This window comes from Coptis chinensis, chromosome 1, assembly GCF_015680905.1.
Source record: "Coptis chinensis isolate HL-2020 chromosome 1, ASM1568090v1, whole genome shotgun sequence".
NCBI classification, from domain to species: Eukaryota; Viridiplantae; Streptophyta; class Magnoliopsida; order Ranunculales; family Ranunculaceae; genus Coptis; species Coptis chinensis.
The window spans coordinates 86,329,280-86,352,014 of record NC_141456.1 but is presented as its reverse complement, the minus strand read 5'-3'; the positions used below and the strand labels follow the sequence as shown (position 1 = coordinate 86,352,014).

The window sequence follows — 22,735 nt, the reverse complement described above, 5'->3', positions numbered from 1 at the left end:
GTTGACTAAAATCCCAATTCCTATTGGCAAACCATATCCTTGGTCTAATCAACCAATTAAGTTAAAAAAAATTAGAATTTGATACAACATAGAATTAGTCTTTTAAGAGTTAACCCCTCCTGTATTTGAGTTAATTAGGTTTTGGTCCTACTTTTTTGCCATTAAAGAGTTTGAATTTAAGTTCATGAAATACCTTTGGTGAATTTAAGTTGATGAAATATCTTTGGTCAGATTTTGACACGTGCCCATTGTTTGGCCATTTTCAACGACTCTAAAGTCACATGCGAAACACGCTGAAGGGTAGTTTGGCCATTTTGATAAAAATTGAAAAATATATTATTATAAAATGAGTTGACCACAGTCAACTGAGTTGACTTAAGGTCAATCGATAGAAGTAGGACTAAAGCCTAATAATCGATAATTTTATGACCTATCTCTAAATACCCCTAAATAAGTAGGACCAATCCCTAAATAACCCTTACTCAATTTATAGTTACAACACCCACAAAGCATTGTAGCAGAAGTGGCCCACACGCAACCCCTAATGAGTACTGCTTATGTGCATACTTCAAAAAAAAAAAAAGTCAAAAACAAAACAATAAATGCAAAACTATTAAAAGACATTATGTGCAAAAATATTTTGCAGAACAAGTACCAGGAGATCTTTGCCGAGATGCACATACTAAGACAAGCTTGATCTTTTAAATGTACTAGTGGAAACACGAGACTCTTCAATGGATCTGGTGAGGTGTGTTAAAGCGTAATGTGAAGCGCTGGAGGCAGTGTAATAGGATGTGACAGAGAGCTGAACAAACTTGGGAAATGCATATAACCTCCAAACGTTGCGCTAGCAGCAGCAAATAAAAGGAATGAGGAAGTCCAACAACAAAAGAAACCCATTTAGGGCCCTTTACGTGCTTCTGAACAAACGAAAGTCCTGAGTTTAAGCCATGAACAGAACTTAGCACTGCACCCGCTCCCAACCCAACCACAGACGTTACGTCGTATAAAACGGAAGTTATAGTCCATTCTCCAATTTCCTGTTTCAAGATTCAAACCAAGTAAAAGCACATAAGGTTTCTCTACTAAACTTCATCAAATAGGATCTATCTGCAATTAAAGTACGAAGGAGAAAGTTCATACGGAATCCCTGTCTAAGAGTGAAAGACAACGAGGGCAATGTGAGGAACCAAGGCCAGGGTTGATGGTCGGATCGTGGTGGAGATGACCAGATCTCAGTTTCTTCTCATACCCCTTTCTAGTTCCCATTGACGACTTTATTAGATACTCTTTGTCTGACAACAGCTATGGCTTTAAGATTACTGCAAGACACCACTAGAAGGTAGAAATTTACTGAATTTATATCTCTCAAAAAATAAACATGGGGAGAACAATAAGAAATCGCCACCTCAGGAATCATGTCTCCAAAACAGCATAAGATTCTTGGCTACTACGGATGAAAAGCATACTAACCTACAAGATCTTCACTTTCAGAACCTATGTAAGTTCATATAAATTCATATTAATCACTTTGCCTCGTGGGTCTGAGAAAGAGTATTTAAATTTTAACTCATGTGGACGAGTCTCCGAGTCATGGATCGAAAAATCTAAGGGGTCTGGAAATCCCATTTCTCTTGGCCATAAATAAGCTCCACAAGATATTGTTGACCCAATTTGCATAGTAGCCTGGTCTACCAGTCTTATTGGCGTCTTTCGGACTTTGTAACAAAAGCTTCATCGTGAATGATAACCAGAATAAAAAACAAACTAGGATGCTATAAGTAACAGTTTACCTATGTATCATCTCTTATATACACAAATGAGCTACAAACTATGAGTAATAACACGTTAAAAAGACCCATCTATGTCTATATCTATATAACTAGTTTTCGAACCCGTCCTACGAACGGGTACTATTTAATAATATTATTTTAAAATATAAATTAGAAAATATATTCGTTTTGTTTTGACTATTTTATCCTTGTTTTTTTTAATAGAGATTGACGATATTATCCTTTTATGTAACGTGGATCAATCTAGTACATATAATAGGAACCAACTTCAATGAGAATGAAGTATTTTTCCTTGTTCGAAAATTATTTATTTTGTCACTCCAAACAGCCAAGCCAAGCCAAGGAGCTGATAAAATAATCCATCGGTATCGGTATCAACACCTGCAGCTCGTAAGTAGCCTAAGAACAGTGTAACTATCATCAGGGATTTTATCTGATTTCAATCCAGTTTGTGATTAATTTAGGGATCGGACTTAGAAATTCCATTTCATTTAGTGAACAAAGTAAAGAGGATTGGAAGAAACATCCGGTAAAAAGTGTCATGAGACTCATGATATAGATGTGGGAAGAGAGTGCTAGTTAGGAAGATAATGGAAAGAATGTTTTGGCATTTTGTGTAAACTAAAGATTACTTTACAATTGAATATTTCGACAAATAAATAGGCAAAACAGGATAAATTGTTTTCAAATAAATAGGCAAAACAGGATACAACAACGACAAATGAAAATTGCCTCACTTAATCATGATACTAAAACTAACTAAATAATTATGACCCGATATACATCCTGTCTTAACAAAGTAACTCAATACAACAAGATGAAATATGGTATGGTTAAGTAATCAAAACCAAATAAATATTTTGTTTCAGCAAGTGAAGAGACTCTCACAGGCTACATAAACAAATAAGTTTAGCATATCCAAAACTAACAAATATTTGTAAGCTTTAAAAAAAAAACACATAAACAGGTAAATCCGAACTACACAAACTGTAATTGCAAACCAGGGCTTAGTACGTTCCTAAGTTGTGAATGGACTTGCTTTACCATTTTCTTCTTTTGGTAGCATCTTCTGCTACCCATTCTTCCATTTGGATCATAAAAGCCATGATCATAATCGTAGTGTTTATGCTCATAGATGATGGTCATTTTCACAAAAGTGCTAGGCTATTGGAGCAAATAGTTTGTTAACTTCGATGTCATGAGAAATACCTCAAAACCCAATAAGCATAATCTCCTTGAGGGAGGAAGGCCCACGACTCTCACGATTTCTATGGTTAAGTCTATGTCTAAATAATACAAATCCATATTCTACTTGTGGTATTGTACTCATCCATTCATTTGTTTGGGACTTAAGAGTGAGGTTCATTTCTCTGACTACCCAATGTGCGTTATGAGCTCAATCGAGATAAGGGAGGGTTAAAGTATTAAACTAAGAGTTTTAACCTATCTTACCATCCTGGATTTTATTTATAGCAAGAACGTTTGCATCCGAGGATGAAAGGAGGGTGAGAGAATACGTATAACGCATGGAGTATGCTCCAAAATAGTTATGTTAGATATACATATAACAATGTAAAATTTTAAATTAACTTCCCGTAGAGTTTTGCAACAAAGCAGATTAAAATTTTAAACTTCGTAACATCTATAATATACGACAAACATTTGTAATTTCATTAAAACTGACCTGGTTATCTTGGAGCTTCTCCAGTAACCTATTCTAACCACTTCATGATTAAAGATATTCTCTAAGAATTAAATATATGACAGAAGTATAAGTGTCTATACTTTCCAGTTAGAGCTCGGTGTGGATAGGGTCCTATTTAACGGGTTTTACTATACTAATACCTTAAGTACAAACATATAGATAACCTTAAGTACAAAAACTGATCCAGATAAGTGAGCACGTAAACCTTAAGGATTGCCTATCTTCCATAGATAGTTCCTGGAGGTTACGCGACATAGCTTGAGGTGTATAGATACCCAAAATGATCAACGCCAAACTCATGCATTAAACGCTTAAAAAGTTAATATATATATATATATATATATATATATATATATCCTTGTAACCTATTAAGCTCCAAAATATGTATATTCTTTATTTGTTGTTAAGAATATCAATTCCCCTGAGACTGTGTGGGAATTACTACAAAATTATGGTCGTTGCAATGGAAACAATCTTTTCTAACATCATACTAACCCATGAAGCACTTTTGTTTATGTTTAGGACCCTCAACCTCAGATTCAATTATTTAAAGTTTTAAACTCTTCCATCTCATAATGGTATTCTTAACACCTGCTTGAGAGCATCTTTAATGGTAAGATTTGAAAAACACCAATTTTTTTTACCAAACAATTAAACACCAAACAACTTCAGCCCAGACATAAAAAATTCGACACCAAATTACGCTGTTTTGGATAAACCACGCCAAAATAGCTAAAAATGCAAATTTAATTAACTTATTGTTATGGTGTATATATCAAGCATTTAGTCTCACATGGGCTTACTGATATTCTTCTTTATTAAGCATGCATGTTAGCTGAAATTCATTTCTAATTCTAGCAGCAGACATATAGACGTATAGTTGGTTTCATGATTCCAAATGTATGTCCTTTTGGCCATGGGTTAATCTGGATTACGCATGCATTGAACTATAATTGTTTAAAATATAGTATTCATAATCAGTCTAAACTTTTACAACATATATTGTACTACAGAAAGTCATACACGTAATTATCATTCCATTTCTGATAGAGTAGTATATTTGGTTATGGCAATAAGTTTATCTCTCTAGTTATGCTTGATTAATATAAATGCATATGTATAGAATGAAGAGTAAATTGATTTTATGTATTTTTTTTTATTGTTTTATAGGTATTCTTGGAATATTTTTCTCAATGTAAGAGTAAGTGATTTTTTTTTTTTTTTTTTTTTTTTTTTTTTTGTTTTATATCGTTTATTTTTATCAAAGTTTATACTGAAGTAAATTTTTATTTTTTTAGTAATGTATTTGTCTTAATTTTTTTGTTTTGTAGGGATTGTGCTTGTAAATTTATGATGTTTTTTTAATTGTCCAAAAGATATATGGCTGGCAAATAAGTATGCTTTTGATAACAGAGAAATGATTTATGTGTTTGATTATTTTGAATATTTGATTAAAACGTGGTGACAGTAATCGATATATAAATAGTGAAACTCAAAAGTTGGTTCTAAGTATGAGAAGCCAATTGAATGAGTTTTTTTTTTTTTAAATCTAATTTTATAATTTGAATAATTTTAGTTATAACATTACTATTTTTTTTTTCTTAAAGTGATTGTGTTAGCTTTCCTGCTATAATGTTGTTTTCCAAAAAAGTTCAAGTGGAGAACATACAAAATTATTATGATAAGAATTTTGAATGAATCAGTTTTCTGTAGTGTGTGAATTTTTTGGTTGAATTTATTAGGAAGGAAGAACTTCATCATTTTAAAACAAAAAACATTGAAGAACTTTATGATGAAGGAAGTTGTAGTGGTCGGAATGTGAAGACTAAAAAAAGATGAAGAAGATGTTGTTGATAGGTAATTTTGTTTTATCACATATATTTTTTGCTTTGTTTACAGTTTAATTAATATATGATCATGTTTTTATTTTTTATGTTGCTCTTTCACTTCATTCTGACATGAACTCTATGTGCCAAAGCAACCCATCGTTATCGACATGTTGCCTCATGCATGTACTGAAGTATGCTATAATGACACCACCCCATGTGCCCATGAAGCCTCTCGTGGCGAAGCCACAATATATGTGCCAAAACATCCTTTATTGAAGTTGTGTCCACTAACTCTAGTATTTTTACATCACTGCAAATAGTGAAGCCGTCGAACGTGGGCAAGCTTTAGGTGTATCCTCCAGTGTACCCAATGTTCTGACAATATTCATCCAATTGCATCTGACATTCATTTATGAAATTTTCATCCTTGCTTCTTAGTTCGCTAACCTTATCAACGTACAACATATGTTGTGTATGTTTAGGCTTATTACAGAACCAATATAGATAGTTCAAAAAAGAGATGCCTAGTCTACCTATTCATAATTTCTAGAGATGCCCAGGACCAAGTTACATACTTCATATGTTGTGTTGTCTTCTGGAATAATCTAAAATCTTGGACCGGACTATGTTAGTTTAAGGGATTCCTAGAGTAATCATAGTGCAACACTGCCTCAGTATCTAAGACACCTCCAGAAGCCGTTGAACGTGGGCAAAAGTTCCTATTTTAGGCCACCAACTGTGGCGACTAAGTCTCCTTTATTGGTAAAGCTACCTTAGAAGTATCTTAGTTTATTAGGTCTTAGCTTTCCTAGATATGGTAGGTGATAACTAAAAAGTTGTTGCATTAATCATTTTTCTGGCTTCAACTTTAAAATTTGCTCGTATGTTAGTTTGGGTTTTTAGGTTTCTAATTAGTGTACACATTAATGTCTTATGTTTAATAGGGTAGTATTCCCTTATTGATATCCAATCATAGTGCAACACTGCCACTTTTCCACTCTACCGGAGGTTATGGTCAATAGTCAGTATAGAGTAGTAGAAGACCTTAACTCTCCTTCATGCCCTTGTGTAGAAGGAAATAATGATTTAATTAACAGCTGTTGCAAGATCTTATTTTATCTGTTAATTTAAGGACTTTGTAACACTATTTTGTTGATCCAAGTTTCTAGTCCATATTGTGTGTGTACAATTTCAGACCTGTTATTTAGACGTAAATTGAGAGAGTAGTACATTGATCACCGAAACCTATCTCAAACATTTTCTCCAACCAACTCAAAGGTAAGTTATTTCCATTTACTTCTTCTTCTTTCATTTAATTGTTCATATACTCTTGATTATGCTAAATTTAGAGATTACATGTCGTAAAGGTGATATCTTTTATTACTGCTTTCCTAAACTGATGATTTGGTTGACTTGAAAATAGAGTATTTGAGGTTTAATCTTATTTTGTTTCAAGTTCAATCATATGCATTTGAGGTTTCAGAACTTTTAAGCATTTTTTTATTGCTCTAATTAAAAGTTACTGCTGATTTCAGTAGCAGGGATATTGTTTTGTGTCATAGAAAGCACTAAATATGTTAGCAGTGTTATAGAAAATCAAGTTGGGAGATTTTATATCAGCTCACATCTAATCTGATGATATGAGACTTAAGGAATTTGAGCTACAGACTACAGATGATGGACTTACTACTAATGATGGTTTGCCCTAAACCATCAAAGATCGAAAGTGTAGCGGCTTATCGCAAAGACGTGACGATGACGATATAAGGACGGTGGTTTACCAATTTGTCGCGTGTGTCAGTGTTCAGAACCTGACAGTAAAGGAGAGGCTGCATTAGAATATATGGATATATTCCCTCCACTGCAGGAACTACCAAAAACTGATGTAGATAGGAGATATAATTCCAAGGATACCCCGAAGTTTTCCAAAAGGGACACAATTCATGCAAGGACTTCTTTGCATAAAGCTGGGTAATTGAGTTTGTTAACACTGAAGGGGAGGTATTTAGGTTCATTTGAATTCTCCAATACTATCTCAATGGCTTCAACAATATCATCGTCAAAAGGCAGGATGTGCTTTGCATGAGTGGGAGGGACTGGATCAGATAGTATATTGACCGACTCCACGTTGCATTGTTCACTAAGTATAACTGAGTTCTTTGTCTCAGCCTTGTTCATGTACTCAAGCTCTGGCTCCCAAATGTGAAACTGAGCCTTTTGCACTACATGCCCGTTGTTGTTTTCACCATCAACCAAGTGCACTGCTATTTCTATTGTTGAAGCAGTTGACATACTTTTAACCGAATAAACTATTTCCTAAAATTGTGAGTCATACCCTATTGTGTTTTTGGTTGTCCATACCTAGAATTTCTTAGGATTGGAGAGTTTTACATGGGTGATATGATGTGTTTAATTATTTTGGGTTCTCTATCTTGGTCTCTAGGCTAATAGCTTCCGTGAGGGTGGCAGTGCAACCGGCGAAAGATGTGGTTGGAGAACCTTCAAATGAAACCGATGGTGGGAGGGTTGTCCTTATCGTCATTGTTATCTGTGGTTGATGGTGCGCAAGGTGTTCAAATCTTGACGACCACGTGTTCATGGAAAATAGTGCTAAATAGAGAGATGGAATGTGATAGCTTAGTCATATGTTTTTCCCTGTTTAACTATATATATCACTTGCACTGAGCATAAAGTGAATTGTAGTAACTGAAGTTATTTCATTAAAATATTACAGTTGTGTAGATATGTACTGGCTACCTCCGGTTGTCCGAAATTATATGAATGGTTGCTTCTATATATATGATTTATAGTTTTGGTTGATATCATCTTCTGCATGTTTATTTCGCGATGGTATGGTTGACCTTCACTGAATGCATCCGCTATAAATTCGGATGTTTTTCTTCGTATTTGAAGTTGTAACCGTCAGTGTACACCAATTAGTGACAAACCTGTTTTCTTTCAATTGTTAATATTTTCACCTTAAACTAATATTTGTGCTTGATGTCGAATTCTGGCTTCAACTTTCAAATTTCTTTGGTCCGTTAGGGTTAGTTTTTAGGTTTCTAATTAGTGTGTACACATTAATGTCTTACGTTTAATAGGCTAGTATTCCCTTATCAATATCCAATCAAAGCGTTGTAAAACAATTGAATTGATGATTATATAAGCTAGGAGAAAGAGATCTTTGAAGTAACCTTAAGTTGAAATAGCTCTCGCGTAGTATTGCTTCAATCTAGTTATGAGAGAATGATATTATCATTACTCGAGAACAAATCCAACGGCATGTAACACTGGATTTGGGTATGCAGTTATATTTGCAACAAACAAAAATGTTGGAAGTCTATAAATTTAGCATTATGATCATCTGTATGCAATGCACAAAATACACATCCTGAATAAGCCTTGTATGCTTTTCCATGGCAATAAATTAGTCCTTATTTGATGATGTATGATAACTGAATTAAAAGATATAGTTTCTTTTAACAAAGGACTTGTAAGCAACTGCCAAAAAGAGGAGGGGCTACAAACTTAGTACATTTATATAAATTATATAATTACAAAATTGATTCTATATTTCCATAATCCCTTAAAACTGGGATGAAGGCTAAAAGTAAAGGAGGCAGAGGGTTGGGAGCCTAATCATTTGTATTACTTATGGTACAAAAACCATTTGGGACTTCTGCAGATGCACATCATCCCCCTCGCTCGATCGTGACCTCGAATTGCGGTTCATGAGATTGTTGCTATTGATACTGTATAGAGACAACATGTATTCCTCAATCCCAACGGTGTCAATGATCAGCCTCCCATTATTTATTGACTCATCTTAGACGACCATAAATATGGTGTCGAATAACAATATCCTCCTTGCTATTCTTTCTATGGCTTGTATAGTCTACTCTTTGACTTGTTACAAACTTCAGTACTTTGAGTTCGATAGGTTTCAATGTTTTATATAAGACTAAATTGAGGAAAAGAAATGATTTTCTTACTCTAACTTTGTATTGTTCTAGTTTACTTGAATATCTCATTACCTTAACCAACCTTATAAGGAATGAAGAATGAGAAATCTAAATTGCCAAAACGGTCCATTTAACCTCATTTTTATATATGTTAAAAATCTTCCAGTGATTAATTGAAGTCTTTTCTAACTTTTTCTCCTTTCCTCGTCTCTAGATCTGCCAAGTCTTGGGATTGGTCGGTATCGATCTCTCTCCCCCGTCGGATGTTGTTGAGAAACGATACTGCTGAAGAGTTTGTTTGTGTATTCGTTACCTCTCAAAGAAAGCCAGATCTAAAGATTTAAATGTAAGAACCTTTACAAAAAGTTCAGTGTGAAGTGGTAATTATGTATTCGATGATTAATTATGTATTCGATATGATTTCTGTTACCACTTTTACATGAAAACGCTCTAAGTTAAGGGAAATCTATTCTTTTGGTAGGTTCCAGATTTTGATGTTGTTACCTATACGGTAGTGATGCCCAAAGATATGGTTAAAGGCATTTGTAATAGCTCGGAGCAATCACAATGTAGATCTTCAAGAAAATTACCGGGCGTGTAGTACATACATTCTTTCAATACCAAAATATGGACAGGTTAGCTCTAAGTTGCACTCACTGGTTCAAGGAAAAAAGGAAGTAGGATACTTGCATAGATACATTGTGAAAATTTTATATCCAATATGCATTACTCGCTTTTAACTGTTCCTCCATATTTTTTTTATACTTTTATTTTGCTTTCTAACTGTGTAATTTGCACTTCTATTGCAGAGATACTGGGCTTTTGACAATGGAAGACATTATGATTCTTCCTCTGAAGAATCTGATAGCACAGATAGCAATTATCAGGTATTTGGATATTACATCCCAGCTTCAACTATTTCTTGTGGTGGTGCATCCCTGTATTCAGACGCAGAGAGTTCACCTCGAGGAAGTACCCTGGACACCGGACTGACACAGACCTTGAAATAGCTTATTTGGTTATTCTAGTCAAAACCAATCAGGTTTACCTTAAAACTTTCCAGGACAATATAAATAAGGTGTGTTTAAGTTAGAACTGCTCGTGCTCATAGAAGGATAGACGGGAGTATGATAGAGCAGAGAATAGTTGAGTACCCACTAATAACTGCAGAAGCAACAAAAAGAAAATTAGAGAATATGTCAACTCAATCTACTACATATATATATGAAAAGTAAAACTACAACCATTTTACAAAAAAAGAATGTTCTAATTAGTTACTTCAAGGCAAATATAAGACAATGCCACAGGGAAAGAATTAGAAGAAAAATCTTATAACCTCACAATTTGAAATTCTAACTAACGACATTTGAAAGGGAAAATTGTTTTCATTAGGAGCCACAATCTATGCAAGCTAGGAAGCTGACCTGATCAAAAGTGGCATAAGACCCATAATGAACCTCTTTGTGTGACAATGCTTTCAACGCAGTGAAAAAGGATTGGACCTGCCATGACAAATCAAACCTACTAAATTAGTATTTGGCTTTACCATAAAGTCCTACATGGGTCTTCAAAACAAAATAAATAATTGTACCTTTTGAACAACTGACGTAAGTTTGAAAGTGAGGTACAACCTTGTGGTTAGTGATGAAAAAAGGCTTATGTATTCTTTTTTAAGAAGAACCGATACCGCGGGGAGTTGGAAAAAATGCACGATCTGAAGCACCTTATATTCAACTAATGTTAGCATTTGACCCCGCAAAATGGAAGGAAGGAAGAACCGTGAGATCCATGAAACTTTACATGTCATTTTAATTTCACCAAGCATTACAAAAATATTTCTAGTGGGTAAATCGAGAAACACTCGACAATCATGCTGGTGAATACCAAAACTTATCTTGCAATGACTTGTCTCCCTTTCATTTGTTTAAATTTTAACTTGGTCAACGTACAGCTGTAAATGGCGTAGTTTACCTTAGGCTGGCGATAGCCTTCAAGTATGCGTCTGTATTGTTGGCGAGCATCAAGAGACTCAACCATATTGACTTTTAAAAAAGAAAATTTCATAAATTAGTATACAAAAGAAACAACACTTACACTGCATCTGAAAAATGAACAATGATATATACAACTCATATTAGCATATTCTTCCTAATAAACAACAGTTGTGCCTATCCAAAAGAATCTTGGATAGGGGAGGGGGGAATTTACTTCCTCTTTCAATTCTTTACTGATCTATAGAGTAACTTCAAAAAAAATAAACTTACCTGTATCTAATATGTAAAGATCATTGTAATAAACTTCATTTGAATTATCTGGAGATTTTCCGCAGCCACCAAATATAAATAGGTGTTTCCCAATAAGTGCAGCACTATGTGCTTCCCGTGCATCTGGTCCCTCACCACCCAAACTTGGAGATATCCATGTATTTGAAGCTAAAATCATGCCATGAACTGTTAGCATCTATTGCTTGCACTGGAGTTGATTAGCAAAACATAACATAATTTGGAAAGCAAATATCAGATAAAAGAAAAAGAGAATCAACATAGAGTACTCCTATCTTGTAATTGGCAAGGAAGTTCAAAGCAAAATCAATCATCTTCTTGATTAACAGCTCAATCAGTTCAAAGTTTTATAGATATATACATTTTGTTCTAATTCTTAGGTGGCAGGCCCTCTGCTGCAGTATTAAGTTGTTCTTTTTTTCTACTTATAACAGTAAAGTGAAAGATTTTCGTTAGAAAATGAAGAAGTAGGTCGAGAAAAGAAGTAGTGAAGGGATTTACAGGTACAAACTGTATTCCAAACATCCAACTATATATGTGCATATATGATATTCACGCATATATGCATGTATATATTTGTAAAGGATATAATTTAAATTGCACCGAATGTAACACAGCGGAAGAGTTAATGCAAGATAGAGCTTAGTGTCTACTTTTTGTTTCCTGGAAATCCCGGTGATGTCCTCATCTTCGTTTTCTTCAATGCATTCTGACTCTGGACGGTATCCTCGTAAACCCACTACTCTACGGCGCCATCACAATACAACCTTATCTAGAACACCAACAACCCATATAATTACCTTGTACTTTTTCCTAAACTGATAACCACGCACATCAGCCTGCAGCAACAGAGATGGATCTCAATGAGACGAAGAAGTACACAATCATGCTGGTCAATAGCAAAACTTATCTTGCAATGACTTGTCTCCCTTTCATTTGTTTATTTATTGTTTTGTTTATTTATTTTTTCTATCCAGGAAAAAGAAAATTGAACCGTATATATGACACATATCTTGGTTAAGTCGGAAATACCTCATCAGCTTACGTATTTCTATTTTCACATGATACATCAGTCTTCCTTTGTGCGGGTCGACTACTTCAAAAGTTTTTCATTGACAACCATGGTGCCAAATCTGTTGTAACAAAGTGATGCATTTTTTCGAGCATCAATCAATTGAATTAAGTGTCACCGCTAGCTAATAGCATAGGCGCTTATTGAAAAAAAAAAACTTGGTATGAGTAGAATTATACCTGAAGAATATATAAGTAGAATGACCAAGACAATTTCTTTTTATCCCAAAATTAGGAGTGGATACTGCATCAGGAACAAATTATAAAATTTCAAGTAGGACTGGATACTGTGACTTGAGATTGGAATTATAAGCAGATTCTCTTTAATCAAAAGTCTGCAATTGTACAAATCTTCTTGCATTGATGGGAGAAAAAAGGGGTTTTTGAGAACAACCCGGTAAAAGGAGCATCAAATAACTATTCTCACTTTGATATACGATTGACATTAATTAATAGATGGCGATTTAGGTTGGGTGGGAGAGAAGAGAGAGTGGGAGAGAGAGATCAGTTCATATGAGAGTCGTGGGTTTTGTTGGGTTTCCATTTTAAGTTTGAGTTGGAGCAGTTTTTCTATCGGCAAATTTTACTCCGGATTTATCGTAATTAGTCTGGACACGTGGACACTCTAGCTATGCTTCCTCAATTGAGGAGGGGAGAGCTATAATATATATATAGAGATTTATCAAAAATCTTTATAATCAGTTTCATCGAAAAGAAAAAAAAAAACAAAGTAATCACAAACTTAACGAAAATCCCAACTATAGCAGCTGTCCCTTGAGGCATGTTCAATTTATGGAAGCTAAAGGGCAGAATGATCCACCAAGTCTAGTAGGCTAGCATGGATTTCAAACTCATGATCATGGTAGGAATCTTCAAAAAGAAATTTCATTAAAAAGTTTCTAACTAATGAGCCCAAAACACGTAGAAGGTAAAAACAACATACTTGTTCACGAAACACAGCATCTTGAGCAGCCTTCTCAATATCAATTTATTTTGCTCCATGCAACCTCGAGTAGCCAGCTCTTCCTTTGCCTTTGACGTCGCTTCATGGGCTAATAAAGCCGATGACTTGATTTGTTCAGTCTCCTGAGCTGCATGCTGTAGTTGATTTGGCGCCTCCACCATCTTCTCTTTCCCTTCTTTCTCTCCTTTCCCCCCTTTCTCCATCTGAATTAGTGCTATTTCTGACAACACATTGTTAAGATCGGCTTCAAGAGATGCAACTGTTACTGATGCTATAGTTCCTTCTCAGTGTTTCAGGGTGGATATTGCGGATTTTTCTCTTTCAAGTTCTGAGTTGAGTGAACTCGTACCAAGCAACCAGATAAAAAAAGGCCTCGTAAGTTTCTAACTCTAGAAAGTGCAACATAAACCATACCATAACCGAAGGCTTTTGAAAGATCAGTACGAAGGTAATCAAGAGTCATTCCTTGGCACTTGTGAACCCTAATAGCCCATGCCAGTATAAGAGGAATCTGCTTTCGAGTTGCAAACACTTTTTCTCCCTCCATAACATGCCATTCTTCAGGCCCAATCATACGCACCAACCCTGAGTCAAATCGAACCTTGGGCAACAGACATTTAGCACATGCTCTCCGAGACTTGTTTCCAGTTTGCTCAACGAAATCCACAATGGTACCAGTCGCACCTTGATTTTGGTCGAGATGCTGGAGAATTGGATAATCAACAAACAGCCAAAGTTCAAGGTTATCGAGTTTGGGGTTTTTGGAGTGGAGGACGTGAAATTGAATCGTGGGTTTTTCCAGATATCTATCGCCCAGTTTTTTTAGAGTTTGGGCAGCCAAAGTTCAAGGTTATAGAGTTTGGGGTTTTCGGAGTGGATGGCGTGAAATTGAATCGTGGGTTTTAGCTCTCCCTATTTTATCGTAATTAGTTTTGCCCACGTGGACACTCTCAAAACTCTCCCTCAATTGATGAGGGGAGAGCTATAATATATATATATAGAGACAAATTAGGGAAGTGTCTCCATCCATCCTACGGTCGCAAACACCTTCTCACAGTTTCACCCTGCTTATGACATGGCGGGATATAAGGCTATTAAGTGGTATGTCTCTTTACTTGCCGCAGACCGGCCCATAGTATCGCAATTTTCTCCAAACAAACCCACGCCTCCCCCTTTTCTTTTCTCCAAACAAACCCCTCATCACTCCAATTCTGTTTTTTGTGTTTGTGGAACACTCCAAATTACTGAGATTGAAAGCAAAGTGCGCCTTCACTGAGATCAAATTACTGAGATTGAAAGCAACAACGACATTCAGCACTAAAGGTAAGAAAAAAATTCGGCCTTTCGACTACACTACAACTACGTTTGGTATATCCACATAAACATAACTCTTATTTCAATATACTTTGCTTAATTTGGGCGTTCAATATGTTCTTACTGATCTATATTGTCGTGTTTTATGATATGGGTTCGAGTAGTACTTACGCTTATAATACTAAGGAGTTTGGAAAGACGGTGTCTGCGAGGAATCAGTTTCAGGTATGTTTTTTATTTTATGTGGATTAGTATTTACTTGATTTGATGGTAATGAGTTTCACGTTTATAACACTTGCCTATGCAAATGTTATTGTTAGAAGCATAATAGTTTAATACCCAACCAATCCTATATTTCTGTTAAGGATGATTTTGTTGCATTGTCTGATATATATGAATTTGATTGATATTGTATATTGTAGTATAAACGTTGTTCCCAATTTTTTTTTCAAAGTATGTTCCATACATTGGTGAAAGACTCACGAGCTTAATATGTTCTTATTGATCTATGTATTACGTTTAAGGACTCAAGGTAGACTTTCTGTAAATTGTTAATACGAATCTTTTTTATGCAGCGTTATGTCTTTAGGATTGTTATCATATTTCTGATTAGTTTTGGTTTGGTACAAACCAAGCTCGTGAGAAGCATAGAGTTATGTTCCGAAAGGATTATAGGCTTATAGCTAGGGTTTTTCTCTCCCCAAGCTCCATTGTATGATTGTTGCATGGCAGTTTGCCTTCCATATAGGTTTGAAATATTTCAAAATTGTTAGAACATTGTTCCTGGGTTTCATCGTAGAGGTTGATCTATGAGTTTAAGGATACGGTGACAATGGTGTCTTATCAGTTAAATCTATCTATAGATTGTCTTCTCAAATGGATTATAGCTTATCAAATCTTGCATTCTCCATCTAGCATATAGAAGTCAAAATTCCCTGAATGTATATTTTATATGTGTGTCTGTGGTGTGTATGTGTGCTAACTTTGAGCGTCATTACTACGATAGCTAACCTTTGCAAGCGCAAGGGTACCATTTTAGATATGCATTCTGTTTTGGCACCGAAAAATTTGGGCTTTTATTTTTTTATGTGCTCACATTTATTTGCAGTTAATACCCTCTGAAATTTGCCTTGGAGCAAAAAATGCCTTTTACTCAAGCTAGACCGTCCTATGAGTCCATTATCTCAACTTAGAGGGTAAAAGTTTGGATATACTATTTTATTAGTAAATAAAAATCCTACTACTGCTAGCTCTTTTATATTTATAGCCACAAAAGCTTTGTTTAGGCTTTACTTAACAAAGCTGTGTGTGCAAATCTCCCTGATAATCTTGACGGAATCCCATTGTCTCCTATAAATTTTTTGGGTTTTTATAACAGTCCAGGGTCAGTCCATCACTTCTTGATTGCAAATGGTGGAAAAGACCTATCCGACACTGATGTTTACTCTATTCCTCCTCTTGCAATTGACTTTGAAGATGCTCCATATATTCGCGTAAGGCCTGTATGCTCCATATAAGTGGAAAAGACCTACCCGACACTGATGTTTACTCTATTCCTCCTCTTGCAATTGACTCTGAAGATGCTCCATATATTCACGTAAGACCTGTATGCTCCATATAAAAGTATAGATGGTTCTCTGGTTTTTCGCGGTTAGGATTATCAGTCATGCTCCTATAACTTCCCTTTTCATAATCGGCAACGACCCCTTTTCTCCTTTCTTTCTACCGATGGACCCTTTTTCTCTTTTATATAATGCCTTATTCCCTAGGCAACGTGTATTTGTAGTTTCTATAGTAAATAACATAAGAACGTTCTATGTTGAGGGCTTTAGGCAACGTGTATTTGTAGTTTCTATAGTAGATAACATAAGAACGTTCTATGTTGAGGGCGAACGTTCTAGATAACAGTAAAACCTTTCATTTTTTTTCGAGTTTTTAAAGGAGTGAATTAGATTTCCACCCCCAGCAACTTTGCCAATTAGATTTCCACCCCAGTTCTTTCAATATTAGACTTCCACCCCTAACTTCACACCAAAATACATTCCGTTTGTTTGCTGCATGTGCAAGTACACATCTACCTCACCAGGTAAAATGACAAATAAACCCTTTGACTCCCCCAAGACCAAAACTCATCCAATTGCCACGTGGCATCATCACACCCATCTAATCCAATGAACCTAAATTTTTTCCCTAAATGACGTCCACTACCCCTGCCCACCTAATATTCCCAAAATAACCTCACTCAAGTTTTCTCAATGGCCACGTGTCATCATCCTAACCAAATCTATTACCACCACGTGGCATCATCCTAACTAACTTGATCAGTCCGCACGTGGCAAAAATAGCCGTTTGGTTCTAAACCACCTTTGTTCACTTAGAACTGAACAATGGTTCTGAACTAGAAGAAACTCAAAGGGGAAGAAGAACTGGAAGAAAGAAAAACTGAAAAAATAGGAGGTGGTGGAGAATCAGTCGCATCAAAAGCAACGTTGGAGAAGGTATTTCCACTTTGTACCTATTACTTCTTGTTACTTAAAGTACTCTGTTACTTATTAGTTCTTGTTACTTAAATTTTATTAAGAGTACTCTTTTGTTAATTTTAGGATCGTGGTTGCTTTTCATGTGGAAAGCTTGATCATTGGATTCAGAATTGTCCCTGGAACGGCTCTCCTTGCAAGAGATGCGATGTTGGTCGTGTTGTGAGAACTTCACAACAACCTCATTCATTTGGTGAAAAGTTTTTGAGTTGCCCAAACCCAAAGTGCCGAGGCTTTCAATGGATGAAGGATGCTCTGAAGGAGTCAATCGAGCAACAAACTCAGCAACAACCTAGTAAGTTGTTATCTGTAGATGGGGGGAGCTCTTCTGTAGGGAGTTATAATGGGAAGTGGAGAGTTTCAATTGAAATAGAAATGGATAATTTGTGTGATGGGTTCGAGGCAAATGTGACTGTGAAAGGGAAAGAGAAGGGTTAAGTTTGTAGTTTGTTGAGTACTCTAGTTTGTTAGAGTACTCTTAGTTTTATCAGTATTGTTGTTTTGTTTTGGATGTTTCGTTATAATCTTGTAAGAGTCATCTTGTAATCCTGCCAAGTTTAAGGTTTTAGTTTTAGAGTTTGTTTTAAATGTTGAAGTGTAGTTTTAGTTTGGTAATGAAGTACTCATGAAGCTTTAGTTTGTTAATGAAGTTTGGTAATTAAGTTTTGGAGTTTTGAGTACTCTGAAGTTTTACTCAAGTTTTAGTTATGTTGTAAATGTTCATTCAATTTCAATCAAGAGTACTCTTCAATCAATCAGTTTTCTCAAATATGTTGAACTGTATGCAAAACAGTATTGCAGAGGAGAGTATGTTTGTCAGTCTTCAATCAATTAGTGTATGCTTGAAAACAGAGGAAAGTAGTAACAAAAAGAGTAAAACAGTATTGTAGAGAAAAGAGACTCGAGAAAACCGGAGAAAACTACTTAACCGACTCTAAACATTGAAACTAGAGTACTCTTGACTCTTGAAACTAACATAGCAACACTAAACATTGAAAATAATAGGACAAAACATTGGAACTACCATAGGAGAGTACTCACCATAGGACACTTGACACTGACTTGAACTCCTAACTTGACTCTAAACATAGATCTTCAAACATAGAATGCTTGAACTTCAACCATAGAGCACACCATGAAACAGGGACAAACTTGAGATTACTTCTTCTTGTATTTGGACTTCTTCTTGCTCATGCAGACTCTACTGCTTCTAGTGCCAAGACAATTTCTTTAGCTTGACGTGCAGGTGATTGTGATGGACCAGGTGATTGTGATGGTCCTAGACCACCTACTCTTGATGATCGCCTGAGAAAAAGAGGATGTGCTTTTGTTGGTGGTGGTGTTGGTTGTGGTGGTTCTGGTTGTGATGCAAATTTCAAATCAAAGCCCTTGGCTGGTGGTGGAGGAGCAAACCCTGGTTTTGGAGCAAAGCCAGGTGGAGGATATGATCCTAATTCATCTTCACATCGACCAAAATAAGAGTCCAACTGTAAATAGCACATGCAATTGCAGTGCTTACAGACTTTGAGACTTAACCTACCATCGTTCTCCATCATCTCCAAGAACACCCTCTGATCTTTCTTGTCTTTGAGCATTGACTTGATTTGCTCAAAAGATTGTTCAATTTGTTTACTATCTAACTCAAATTTATTCATTGTTCCTGCTTTCACCATTGTTTGTTGAGTTTGTTTTGTTTGCATTTTTTGTGTGAGGAGATGAGAGATGTGATTGGTGATGTGAGTTATGCTTGGGGGGTGGCTATGCCTTTATAGAACAGAGATGAACAATGTTTATTCACGAGGCATTGACTAGCCAGCCTAGAAAACAGATGTAAAATTATCACAATAACTCATCACAATATTTCTATTTCTATAGAGTACTCATTTCTATATAAGTCTCTTCCTATATAAGCAAACACAATATCACAACTTTCTTTCTTAATATGCTAACTTGCTAACTTAAGAGTATAAATCCATAACTGCCAATTTTAAAAGAGTTTTAAAACCCAAGATACGCCATTAATCCATCAGTCTGTAACCAAAATAAGTTATACATTGACACATACCAAAATGAGTTTTAAAACCCAAGATACACCATGTTTCTGTCCAAAATGAGTAAAAAACAACCAAAACAAATGCAAACATACTAACTTGCAAAAGTATCATTCATCCAACTATACATTGACTACATTGTTCCAAAAGTATCCCAAAAGTAACTCCAAAAGTAACAAGTCTAAACTGACCACCTTGAACTTTGGTCTAGGTTATACAGGCTTCACAGATAGCTTCTCCACTGGCTTAACAGGTGGTGCCTTGAAAGGATCCCTAACACTAGCAGCTACTCACAACTGTTGGTGCCTTGAAAGGAGCCCTAACACTAGCAGCTAACACTAGCAATATTCATTTTCTTTATGATCAGCATGTAAAACACTTGCACTATTCTTTTTCTTCTTTTTCCCCTCTCCTTGCTTCATGATCAAGTCACCCATAGCAGCATGTAAAACACTTACACTATTCCTTTGCCCCTCTCCTTGCTTCATGATCAAGTCACCCATAGTATGTCTGTGCTCTGGTGCTTTGAAAAAGGTATGTCCATTACTTTGGCTCTTCCTTGGGTATTCATGTCTTGGTGGTGCCACTCTAACTGGTGCATTGCTTGGTGGTTCTGCTATGGGGTCACTTGCAGGAGCATCACTTGCAGGAGCATCACTGCCATTTCTTAATGCCTTGTATTTTGACTTTTTAATACCACTCTGAGTCTTCCGCACAATTTTTCTACAAAACAAGACAAAAACAATTTAGATTTGGTATCATTTTAGTAACAATGACTAATCTAGTACAATCACAACTTACTTTTCCCTGTCCATGACGGTGGACTCTCCTCATCCTGATTCTAGACCTTGTCCAAGGTTTAGGTTTGATCTTGATGTTGTTTTCTTTGCATTGCTTCCATTACTTCCATTGCTTGATACGCCGATGCAGGGACCCTTTACATGACCTTGCATTATGCCCTTCTCCTTTACATTTGCTGCAAGTCATTTTCTTCTTTTTATAGACATGCCCATTTTCATTTTCATCCTTAGCCCTCATTCTCTCCTTTCTAGGCCTTCCAATACCCCTCACCAAAGGAGGTGGTTTCACATGTTTGGTTGGATCCTAAGAAAATAAAACACTTTACAAATTTGTTTAAAGAACATAAATTTGTTTGAAGAACATTAAACTTGGCAAATATATAAAACTCATATATAAATAAATACTTACAGGTTTAGGCCAATCTTTGACATCTTTCATGGGTTTGACATTACTTGTGTAAGCTAGCTTATACTCTGAGACCCAAAAGTAAGAGATGCAGTACTCAACCCACTCAACTCTCCTTGGTAAGAGCACTCTCACCGCATGAACACACACAATCCCAGTCATCTGCCATGCCCTACATTCACAAGTGTGGCCCACAATATTGACAGCCCACCTATCACCATGGTAATTTTTCACTACAAAAAGATGATCATCTGAACCTTCAAATGTGTAGTGGGGACATACTTCAATCATCTTGGATATATGTTTATTCACTCTAGGGACCAATCCATTTTGATCCCATTCTTTACAAGCCTGTTTTCTCTTGTACCTTAAACTCATCAACAAAATGTGATATTTGTCAAGTAAATAGGTAATTGGAAGGTCTCTCAGTTCCAAGATCCAACTATTGAAAGACTCTGAGAAATTACTACTTACTTGTTCAGCTTTAAGTTCCTCAGCAAAATGAGACCTAGCCCATGTTTCATATTCCTCCTTTTGCAACCACTTATGTACTTCAATGTTTTCTTTTTTTTATCACTTCCATCCACCTCTCAAAGTCTTCCTTTGTATATGCCTTTGAGGCAGCCCATACAAGTTGTTCCATCTACTCACCCTTGAACAACTTTTTGAAGTTCTTATACATGTGTTTGAAACTGAACATATGTTGTGCTCTAGGAAATATGCACTTAACAGCTTGAATCAAACCCTTTTGCCTGTCAGAAATAAAGGTAACAGACCAAGGGTGTAGTTCTAGCTTCTCAGCCATGATACTCAAAAACTCACTCCATGACTGCTTACACTCAGATCTACAAATGTATATAGCCAATGGAAATAAACCATTATTTCCATCTAAAGCAACCATGCTAAGCACCTTGCCTCCATATTTCCCTTTAAGTAAACAACCATCCAACCCCACTAATGGCCTACAACCAACTGAAAAACCCTGAATATAAGCATCAAATGAAATACACACTCCTTCAAACTGAAGTGTGTCAACATCTCTTGAGTATTTTGCAATAGTTAATAGACCATTACTCTCATGAATCTACAAGCAAGCAACAAACATGCAATTATTCAGTACAATCAATTTGACAGTTGAAATCACAAAGTGTAAACATTTATAAAGTGTATACCATGTTACATAGCACTGGGATCATGTTGTAGCTTTCCTCATAATCACCATAAATCTGTTGTAAAGACTTGAATCTTGCATTCCAAGCTGTCCAATAACTTATATTGACATGAAAAACCCTCATGACTTCTTCTTTTATGAAAACAGGAGTCATGGTTTTGAAATGAACCTTGGACAAAACAATAGAAGAGTTACTACATTAGTACAATGTAAAAAGACAAATATGAGATAATCAAACTCCACACACTTATAATTAACTAACCTTCATTTGATCTTGAATTTTTTTGACTACCCAATTTGCATTGGCCATTCTGTTCAACATATCACAATCAGCCTGACAAGTATGTATTGGCTTCAATGTATTCAGTCTCATTGTGAATCCATCTTCATCTCTCCTGAAATAAGCTACCCATGGACATTGTACCTTATTTTTGTCTTCCCCTAAACAAACCACTCTAATTCTTAATGGGTCATTCTTGATTAAGTCACTGATAAAAGTGAAATTGAATAGTCTACCTACGAAATGAACGATGAAAGTCAAAACGTAAGTAAACTAAAACTAAATTATGTGTCTTATATTTATCAAAGTTTCTCTACTCTCAATCCTATGAGATATAGTGGAGTAGGAAGTTCGTTCCACTCCTAGTGCTCTAGCATGAAATGTTTTCTAATCTAATTAGTCGGTCTTAAGTCAATGAGAGCTTTACGAAGGGGAATTATACTACGATGCAATATGAAAAGCAATATGTTGAATGTCACTACGAAATATATGGAAATACTAATGTTCTTGAATCTAGATAAAGAATTAGAGGGGAATTGAATCCACCTCGAATCCAACTTAATCACCTAG

The 22,735-nt window shown here is 35.7% G+C and overlaps 1 long non-coding RNA gene and 1 pseudogene across 2 annotated transcripts; one reads left to right on the top strand and one right to left on the bottom strand.

Annotated features, from left to right (window-relative positions):
- Positions 1 to 312: 312 nt before the first annotated feature.
- On the bottom strand, positions 313 to 1,807 carry LOC147525618 (uncharacterized; annotated as a pseudogene). The gene is made up of 2 exons (XR_015198324.1): positions 1,144 to 1,807; positions 313 to 1,040 (listed from the first exon to the last, which is right to left on the bottom strand). The product of XR_015198324.1 is annotated as an uncharacterized LOC147525618 (transcript).
- Positions 1,808 to 17,000: 15,193 nt separating this feature from the next.
- Positions 17,001 to 18,036, top strand: LOC147525617 (uncharacterized). The gene is made up of 2 exons (XR_015198321.1): positions 17,001 to 17,418; positions 17,524 to 18,036. It is a non-coding gene; the product is annotated as an uncharacterized LOC147525617 (long non-coding RNA).
- The last annotated feature ends 4,699 nt before the right edge of the window (positions 18,037 to 22,735 follow it).